Here is a 10669-nt window from a genome sequence, read left to right on the forward strand (position 1 = left end):
CCCCAGGAACATAGAAATCATCATTTTGCAGACCAAAAAGAAGCTTCACGATAAAAATCACTAAAAATGACCAAATTATCAAAATACCCCTAACATCAAAACAACCCTAGAGCCTACATTACGCTTAGAAAAACCCATTCAAACACATAAAATAACAAATCGAAATCAAATAAATCATTTTGCTAATTTTCACAGAATTTGACAAAATTACGAAAATACCCCTCATAAAGTTCACGATCATTTCACACAAAATTTTTTATAAATGATAAACACCAACATTCCCATTGAATTCCTTATGAAAAACTGATTCCAAAATATCCTGGACCATTGAAAAATGACTTAAAACGTAAAAAATCTCTCCGAGGGCAAAACGGTTATTTTACAACTTTAATAATTAAAAATTTTGAAATTAATAAATAAATCATTATATATCGTAAATTGAAACATTAAAGTCAATCAAGTAAGACTAAAGTCAAGATATTAAAAGTCAACCAAGAAAGACAAAAGTCAAGATATTAAAAGCCAACAAGAAAGACTAAAGTCAAAATATTAAAGTTAATCTCATAAGACTAAAGTCAAAACCCTAAATCAAAACCCTAATCTAAACTAATCAAGTCAATCTCATGAGACTAAAAGTCAAAACCCTAATCTAAATTAATCAAGTCAATTCATAAGACTAAAGTCAAAATCCTAAATTAAAACCCTAAAGATTAAGTCCATCTCATGAGACCAAAGTCTAAACCCTAATTGAAACCCTAAAAGAAACCCTAATCAAACCCTAATTCTCCTAAAAAACTTTATAAATAGGAGCCTCCACACCCTATTTTCGTATAAAAGAAAAAACCCTAGAAAAAATAGGTGAAGAAGCCTCCACAACCTCCCCAAAACCCTAATTTTGGAGCTCCAACTCCTTCCCTAACACCCCTACTTCGATTTTAACCTAAAAAACACCTAGAAATCTTTCAAAAAAACACCCTAAAAATTCATAATAAATTAAAAGCATCCATATCCAAGAAGGAGATACCTTGCCTCAGAGATCAGAAATCAGATCCAGAGACAGAACAAAGCAAGGAGTACAGTACAAGGAGCAGTTTCACCAGATCTGAGGGAATAGAACCTTTGCGTATCGAAGGTAACATTTTTCTATTTTTTTATCTAGGTTTTGGTCATTAGCAATGTAGTCTTACTTGGGATAAGTAGAGACCGGCATTGGCCGGGCGGGGTTGGTGTCTAACACCTTCCAACCCCGTAACATGATCCCCGGATTCAGATTTTCTATAGTAGATTAATTTTTTTATCCATTTTAGAGTCAGTTTGGTTCCTAGACCATAATACTAGGTGGCGACTCCTAAACCTCAAGGGTCAAAAGCGGATCCGCGTACCCCGTGGATCGAGGGCGCTTTCAGTACGACATGGACCAGAGTATAGCTATGCATCAGACTCCATGACCAAACGAGTCTCGAAGGCAAGAAAAGAAGGATGGCAAGTCCTTCAAAACTAAAGAAGTTTTATCTACCACCACCAGCAAACCTGTCAAGATCACAAGTAAGAGAAGAGAAGATCAACCAAAAACTGATTCAACACAAGAAAAAAGAAAAGGTTGGAAAACTCTCAAAGAACTTGAGGTGAAGGAATACCATTTTCTTAATGTTGATGTTTTGGCATGTTTGAAGAACTATTGAAATTAAAGCTCATCGAACTTCCAATACCCAAACGACCCGGAGAAGCAGGTCGCGACAATAATCCGAGGTATTGTCGTTATCATAGGGTGATTAGTCACCCGATTGAAAAATGCTTCGTCTTTAAGGAGAAAATCATGGATTTGGCATGTCAAGAAAAAATTGAACTTGACTGTGTCAAAAATGTTGCTACTTCCAACATGACATCTGTCACCTTTGGATCTTTTGATCCAATATTCTTGGCAAATCAGTATGCAACACAGATTCCATTTTCTCAAATCTCAAAAGTTCTACCTCAACCACCACAACCCATGTCCATACATTCTGATGTTGAAAAAGCCTATCCCACGCTGGAGGCAAGGTCAAATCAAATAAAGATCATCACATTTCCCACTTCACTTCAACAAGGACAACAATCTCATCTGACTTCAAATTCAAAGTCGAGTATCTCACAGTCTACTTCAGTTGATGAAGAAGGGTACACAATTGTCACTCGTCGAAAAAGATGTCTTACATACGTGCCGACTCTTTCTACTTCAAAGCTAAAGAAAAAGATAAGAAAGTCAAAACCAAATACAGGATCGAAAAAACGAAAGAGGACAACAAAGAAGAAGGCTTTCCGAGTTCCGCCCGCAAACCCTAAAGACATCCTTCAACAATATCCCCGTGTGCCAGTTACTCTTTTAAAATTCTTACCAAGGAAGCTCTTGAAGGAATCTACACGGTTTCATGTCACCAAGTGGAAGCAGAGGTGCTAGAAGATGATACCGATAGTAGGTCAGAAAAATATCTTACTACTTCCAGTGATGGAGATAAAAACTTGAGAAAGACAATATCACCTCGAAAATGAAAGATTTGCAGGTTGACTTGGATTTCTCCAATGAACTCCAAAAGGTTCAATATGCTTCAAAGCAAAACTCAACTGAATCAAAGTAGGAAGTTCAACCCAACATAGATCCACGAGAAGACAATCTGTGCATGGCTACAATCATCACCTTCACTGACAAGGATCTCTAATTGGAGTCTCGACCTCACAATAGGCTTTTTTATGTTACAGGTTATGTGAGGGAAACTAAAATTCAAAAAATCCTCCTGAATTGTGGTTCTGCGGTCAACATCATGTCAATTCGTACTATAAAACAAGTTAGCATCTCATCGGATCAACTTACTCGCAGTAATTTAATGATTCAAGGTTTCAACTTAGGAGGTCAAAGAGCGATCGGCATGATAAGAGTCAAGCTCTCTATTGCAGATTTGGAGTTAACAACGCTCTTTCACGTGATTGATTGTAAAACTTCATATCACTTGCTTCTCGACCGACCGTGGCTGCATGAAATTGGGGTAATACCATCCACGTTACATCAATGCTTCAAGTATTACCAAGATGGTATGTAGAAACGTGTAATGACCGAAGATCAACCGTTTGACAAGACAGAAACATATTTTGTAGATGTGAAATTTTATTATGGAGGTGACGTCATTCAAAAAATACTTCTAGTTTCGGTACCTCCTTCTAGTAAGCAAAAACCCGACAAAGGAAATCATACTATGAATGATGCCGAGGAGATTTCTCTTGGTCCTCTACTTTAGAAAGAACGAAGTAAGAAGCAAGAACAAGAAACTTGACAGATCAATGTGGGTCAATCAATGGTGGACGTGTCATCCACAATCGTGTTGCCAACCTCAATGCTTCGTTACGTGTCGAAATCGAGATGGAAGTCGGGACAATCACCTTTCGAAGAGATTTATTTAAAGACCAAGCCTTCTATCTCTAAAATTGAATTGGAGACGTTAAAAGAAGAGTTAACCTTTTCATTTATACTTCTCTAAAAATCTTACATAGTAAGGACACCCGTAGAAAATGTTGTCCCAATTACATCAATCACAAATAACCATGAAGAGAACATTGCAAAAGTAGAGTCCAAAAGTTGGTTCAGTCCTAAAACTTCAAAGTTATTCAAGATTGTCAATTATGAAAAAGGTGAACTTGTGCGATTGGGTGAACTACTACAAACTAATCAAATTCATGGTTTAACTGCAACACAAGTCAAACTCGTTTTAGCTGGAGAAAGAGTTTCATTCACATGAACAGGGCTAGGGTATACGCTAGAGGCTCCAATCAAAATTTCTAAAATGAAGACTGTTTCTTCACATCATACTACAGTAAAAGTCATCGATGAGTTTGTAAAAGAAACACCAGTTCCACGAACATCGGTCTTTGATCGAATTGGTGGTCACATCTCGACCACGTCGATATTTGATCGATTGAAAACTTTAGATGATCATCATGATGTACAAATTCATGAACATCGTACGTCTGCTCTATCTAGACTTGGTCAGAATGTTGGAGTAAAAATACAAAGAGAATCGCGACGTCGACCTAAGCAAAGAAATAAATATGTGGAGCATAAAGATAGTAGGGGCTTGCATAGCACTATTCCATCTCGCATGAAACAACAAGCAGCTTTAGAAGTCTTGATATCAGATGCATTGGTTGTGAAGCGACGCACCATCATCCTTACAAACCAAATGAGCAACAACCGAGCTTCAACTGTTGGAACAGACAATTCTGAAGATGTTATTTCGATAAATCATATTACCATTGAGGAATTCCCTGAAGAAGATTCTACGTCGTCAGATGAAGAACTCAAAAATACTCCACCGGTCTTTGAAGAAGGTGGACAAGCCACTGTCAACGAATTGAAAGAAATAAATCTTGGGATAATTGAAGAGCCGCGACCCACGTTCGTCAGCACTCTTCTAAACCAGAATGAAGAAGCTGAGTACTTCAAGTTGCTACATGAATACCAAGATGTCTTTGCTTGGACTTACAAAGAAATGCCAGGACTTGACCCAAAAATCGTTGTTCATCAGCTCGTAGTTAAATACGAAATTCGTCCAATAAAACAGGCACAACGTCGTTTTCGACCAAAATTGATACCACAAATTGAGACAGATGTCAATAAATTGATCGAAGCTAGCTTCATCCGAGAAGTAAAGTATCCAACCTGGATTTCTAACATAGTTCCAGTAAGAAAGAAGAATTAACATATTTGAGTATGTGTCGATTTTCGCGACTTGAATAATGCATATCCAAAAGATGATTTTTCACTCCCAATCATAGAGCTTATGGTTGATGAGACTACAGGACATCAAACTTTATCTTTCATGAATGGATCTTCTGGTTACAATCAAATTCGAATGTCTCAAAAGACAAGGAGCTTACAACCTTTCGTACCCCAAAAGGTATATATTGTTACAAAGTTATGTCTTTTGGACTTAAGAATGCTAGTGTCACTTACCAGCAATCTATGTAGAAGATCTTTGATGACATGCTACATGACAAGGTCGAATGTTACATTGATGATCTAGTAGTAAAGTCTAAGAAAAGAGAATATCACTTACAACATGTACGTGACACCTTCGACAGATTACGACGGTACCAGCTCAAGATGAATCCATTAAAATGAGCTTTTGGAGTTACCTCGGGTAATTTTTTGGGATTCGTGATTCGGCATCGCGGTATTGAAATCGATCAAAACAAGATTGAAGTCATTCTAAATATGCCGGCACCAAAGAACATTCATGAACTCAAAAGTCTACAAGGCCAACTTGCTTACATTTGTAGGTTCATTTCAAACTTAGCTAGGCGTTGTCATCCCTTCAGTCGATTGATGAAGAAAAATACATCATTTGAATGGGATGAAGTTTGTGAGAATGCTCTGAAAAGCATCAAGGAGTATCTTCTCAAGCCTCCTGTTCTTTCTGCACCAATTCTTGAAAAGCCACTGATTCTTTATATTAATGCACAAAAAATGTCACTAGGAGCATTGTTGGCTCAAGAAAATGACGAAGGAAAAGGATGTGCACTCTACTACTTGAGTTGAACTCTTGTTGGAGCAGAAGTAAACTATTCACCCATCGAGAAGACATGTTTAGCGCTTATCTTTGCCACAAAGAAACTCTGGCATTATATGTTATCGCACACAATCCGAGTCACTACACGAGCTAATCCACTCAAGTACATGACAAGGCCAGTCTTGTCGAGAAAACTAGTTAAATGGGCCCTTCTTTTATCAAAATTCAAGATTATTTACATCCCTCAAAAGACTGTAAAAGGGCAAGTATTAGTCGACTTTCTTGTCATCCTATTTCTGCTGAATGGGAATTATCTCATGACTTGTCTGGTGAAGAAGTATTCTCTATTGATGTACTTCCAGCTTAGAGAATGTTCTTTGATGGGGCCGCTAGAAAAGATTGAGCGGGGGCAGGTGTAATTTTTATCACCCCACAAAATGAAGTATTGTCATTCTCATTTGCCTTGATGAAACTATGTTCAATCAATGTTGTAGAATACCAATCTCTGATCATTGGTTTAGAACTTGGGTTAGAGATAAAGTTACACCAACTCTATATATATGGGGACTCACAACTTGTCATTAACAAACTCTCAATAGAGTATGACGTTCGAAAGCATGAGTTAGTGCCTTATCACCATTATTTAGTACAATTGATAAGTCAATTTGAAGACGTCATCACTAGGCATATACCGAGAGCTGAAAATAAGTAGGCTGATACTTTAGCTAGTTTTGCTGCAAGTTTGGCTATGCTAGAAGGATAGACAATGAGTATCCCTATTTTCCATAGGTAGGTACTACCTCCTTTGATAGAGGAAAATTACGATGTGCACGAAGCAAACACCATCAAAATAATCGAAGTCAAAGATTGGAGACAACCACTTATTGACTATCTACAGCATGAGAAGTTGCCAGACGATCAAAAATACAAAATTGAGATACATCGTAGGGTTTTATATTTCAACGATAAGTTATATCGTCGCTCTTTCGATGATATCTTAATGAGATGTATTGGAGATGATGAAATCCAAGATGCTTTAGAAGAAGTACACTCTAGAGTGTGCAATTCACATCAGTCAAGGCCAAAACTCCATCATAGTCTGAAGAGGATAGGATTCTACTAGCCTACTATGGTGAAAGATTCTTTAGACCATGCAAAAAGGTGTAAAACTTGCCAATTTCATGGGGATTACATTCGTCAACCACCGGAGCCATTGTATCCTACAATCGCATCTTGGCCCTTTGACGGGTGGGGACTTGATATCGTTGGACCACTCCCAAAATCCTCAAGACAACATCTTTATATTCTTGTCGCAACTGATTACTTTTCTAAGTAGACTGAAGTAGCTCCCCTTCGAGAGGTCAAGAAAGAAACGGTAATCGATTTCATCAAAAATAATATCATCTTCCGTTACGACATTCTACGATATATCATGATAGATAATGAGAAATCTTTTAGCAATACACTGATGGATCAATTCTGCATGAAGTTTAACATCAAGCAGAGATGCTCTACAATGTAAAATACTGCGGCAAATGGACTTGTCGAAGCCTTCAACAAAACTCTCTACAAACTTCTTGAAAAGGTTGTCTCAAAATCGAAAAAAGATTAGCATGAATGAATTGGAGAATTACTTGGGCATACAGAACCTCATACCGTACCCCCACGCAAGTCACACCTTACTCATTGGTTTATGGAGTTGAAGCTATTCTCCCTTTGAAATGTCAGATACCTTCATTAAGGATTGCAATCCAAGAAGGTCTAACTTGCGATGAGAATGCCAAGCAACGTCTAGCTGAACTTGAAGCATTGGACAAAAGGAGATTGGAAGCACAACAATAACTAAAGTGTTACTAAGCCCGTCTATCACGTGCATTCAATAAGAAAGTTCGACCACGTTCTTTTCAAGTTGGTGATTTAGTTTTCACTGTACAACGACCATCATCTTCTCACATCGTTCTAGAAAGAAGTTTGATCCAAAATGGGATATGCCTCATGTAGTAAAAGAAGTATACACTAATGGTGCATACCTTCTTGTAACACCAAAAGGATTACGTCTTGGTTCAATCAACGGTAAATTCCTCAAACGATACTATGCTTAAAAGAATGATGCTCATCGGTACGAGCCTAAACTGTTTGACGACGCTCCCTAGCACGAGCCTAAACTATTTGACGATGCTCCCCAGCACGAGCCTAAACTGTTTGACAATACTCCCCAGCACGAGCTTTTGACAATGATCCCCAGCACGAGCCTAAACTGTTTGACAATACTCCCCAGCACAAGCCTAAACTATTTGACACTGCTTCTCGGCACAAGCCTAAACTGTTTGATAATGCTCATTATCGTATGAGTTTAAACTACATGATACTCCTGCCCGCATGAGTTAAAATTGTGAACGGTCAAAAAAAATTTTGAGCTCGCTAGATTGAAAACCCGAGAAGGCGATCTAGACAAAACTTAGAATATTATCCATCTGAACTACATTATGGTTTGATCCCATTTTGGGTACATAGGCATCCTGTAAAATTACTTCAGGTTCAACCACATCAATCTAAAATAAAAATCATGCCCAATAATGCTTTGACGCTAGAGTTTTGCCAACCGACTATACAAATAGTTCGTCACATGATTCTTTTAGCCAGTTGACGTTTGTCAGCCAGTTGACATTATCACCTCCTAAGCACTACTGATGAACAACTGCGCTAGAGATTGGCCAACTAACTGGACAAATAGTTTTTTGCATGGTTCTTCTACATATACAAATCTTGTGTCCCGTAATTCTGCAAGCCAGTTGACGTTGTCACATCTTAAGTACTGTTGATGAATAGCTGCGCTAGAGATTGGCCAACTAGCTGGACAAATAATTCGTCGCATGGTTCTTCTGCGTATACAAATCTTGAGTCCTGTGATTCTGCAAGCTAGTTGACGTTTGTTAACCAGTTGACGTTATCACCTCCTAAGCAATACTGATGAATAGCTGCGCTAGAGATTGGCCAACTAGCTGGACAAATAGTTCGTCGGATGGTTCTTTTGTGTATACAAATCTTGTATCTCGTGATTCTATAAGTCAGTTGACGTTTGTCAGCCAGTAGGCGTTGTCACCTCCTAAGCACTACTGATGAACAGCTGCACTAGAGATTGGCCAACTAGTTGGACAAATAGTTCGTCGCATGGTTCTTCTGCGTGTATATCTTTTATCACGCAACGCTTTTAACAATTCAACATTGTCTGCCGTTAAGCAGACTAACTGATAAATATTTCAGAAATTGGCTGACAAGGGTTGTAAGTTCTCAATTTGTAATTATGGCTATAATTCAAAAGAAAGGAAATGCAAAGATGGCAAAGTTTAAAAAAATAGGGGAGGAATGACTAAAGTCCATACCTTCCTTTGGTTTCAAAGCTGTAGTCGAGTTGCAATTGGTTCAAAAGAATCAATTTTTTATATCAATGCTATTGATAGTCTTGGATCTGTAAGAAAAAGAGAAATCATAAAGAAATTTTAGCATTAGATTGGACTGTGATGCACAATATTCAAGTATTCGTTGGTGCATAAATTGATGAAAAAGAAGTTGAATGTTATTTTCAATCACCACATTTTAGTGACCAAAAAAAAAATCCTGAATGTCGAAGATATTAAGGCGTGAAACATGGATTTTAAATTAAATCCATTGTGTGTATTTAGAAATCTTGTTGAAAAGTTTTGGAAGAGAATGCACTTACTTTTTTCCATTTTGTGACAGAGAAGTGTGAGATCTTTTTCTTCGTTGAATATGAGAACACATGTACAACAAACCCAACTTTGAAGTTTAAGTAATTAAGCTCAAAGAAACCTTTAATGGGCTTGGTGTCTTTTGATTACTCAAGTCTCATACCCATTTACTAGTTCTGCCCCATATGGCTTTACAAGCTTTCCTTCGAAGTCTGATTTACAATGAAAAAGTTGAAAGTCAATCACCCAATTCTGTCAATCGTGAACATAATGACTACGATCTTATTTCATCTCATCTGCATGTTCTGCCCATGAAAAAAATAATAATAATAAAAATAAGAAGAATATGCGAATTGATCATGATGTTGTTGAAGATCAACAAACCACCATGTGTCATCGTGTGGGATGGATTTTCAAACCCAAAATTCAGTTTGGTCTTCATCCACCACAACTACCTTTGCCATCATCTATGTTGCTGTTGTTAACATAGACAAATCTATTCTAAGAGGAAATAAGGAGGTTAGAGAGATGAAAAAGCAATTGTTCATCACCGCAACCCTCCGTGGCTGCTATATTGTTGCCTAATAACCATCTCTCATTGGTAAAATTGAAAGTTCCTACAGTTCTAGTTGGAGCCCATCATGTTATGACCGTCCGATGCAATTACCAAGATCCAACGGTTCAAGAGATCATCTTCAGCAAAGAACAAACTTTGTTAATCCCCCAACTTCGCGTCGTTGGATCCTCGGATCCAAAGATCATACGGCTAAGAAACCTCTTCCTCACTACTCACGATGTAGCCGAGGCTTGGCTATTAGTGGAACATAACGACTTATCTAGAGAGCACCATGTACTTTCTTCGGCTCGTGCGTTGTTACTACAATCAAACACAATCACCTCTGATAAGTATCTCCGCGGCTTGGAAGACGAATCGAAAGAGCTATATTGGCGTAGGCAGCATCACCATCAGCAGCAACTTCAGCAGATCCAACGGAGGAGAATGAGTGATATAGAGGCAATTTTTCTTGATGAGAATGGGGAGCTTCTTACTCCAACATCAGCTTGGAGAGTGCTGAACAGCTGGCTAAAGTATCCATCATGAGGAAGTCCATGAATAAAGTTAGCGATTTGCATGGCTCTCAGATACGCCACTACTGTCGTCTTCGTTATCTTCTCATTTGTCAAGCAACTTGCCCAGACCTTGCTGTTGCCATTGATGTGGGTAGTTAGTAATAATAAAAAAAAATTAAGAATGAAGATGAAGAGGAGAAGACGTACCTGCCGACTGTTGTTTTCTTGGAGAAGGCGTGTCTTTAGAAGCCAAATTGTTGAGCAGAAAGGAAGCAACATTGGGTCAAAGAGAGGCTGCTCTAAAAGGGGCGATACATACCAAGGATGGGAGAGATAGAAGGAAGAAGAAAG

General features: G+C 38.1%; 1 long non-coding RNA gene across 1 annotated transcript; it reads right to left on the minus strand.

Moving 5' to 3' along the window:
• Positions 1–8011: 8011 nt before the first annotated feature.
• Positions 8012–10306, minus strand: LOC147409997 (uncharacterized). The gene is made up of 3 exons (XR_015183364.1): positions 9259–10306; positions 8921–9006; positions 8012–8449 (listed from the first exon to the last, which is right to left on the minus strand). It is a non-coding gene; the product is annotated as an uncharacterized LOC147409997 (long non-coding RNA).
• Positions 10307–10669: the final 363 nt, after the last annotated feature.

This window comes from Akebia trifoliata, chromosome 2 (genome assembly GCF_017979445.1).
Source record: "Akebia trifoliata isolate Shusen 1 chromosome 2, ASM1797944v1, whole genome shotgun sequence".
Lineage (NCBI taxonomy): Eukaryota > Viridiplantae > Streptophyta > Magnoliopsida > Ranunculales > Lardizabalaceae > Akebia > Akebia trifoliata.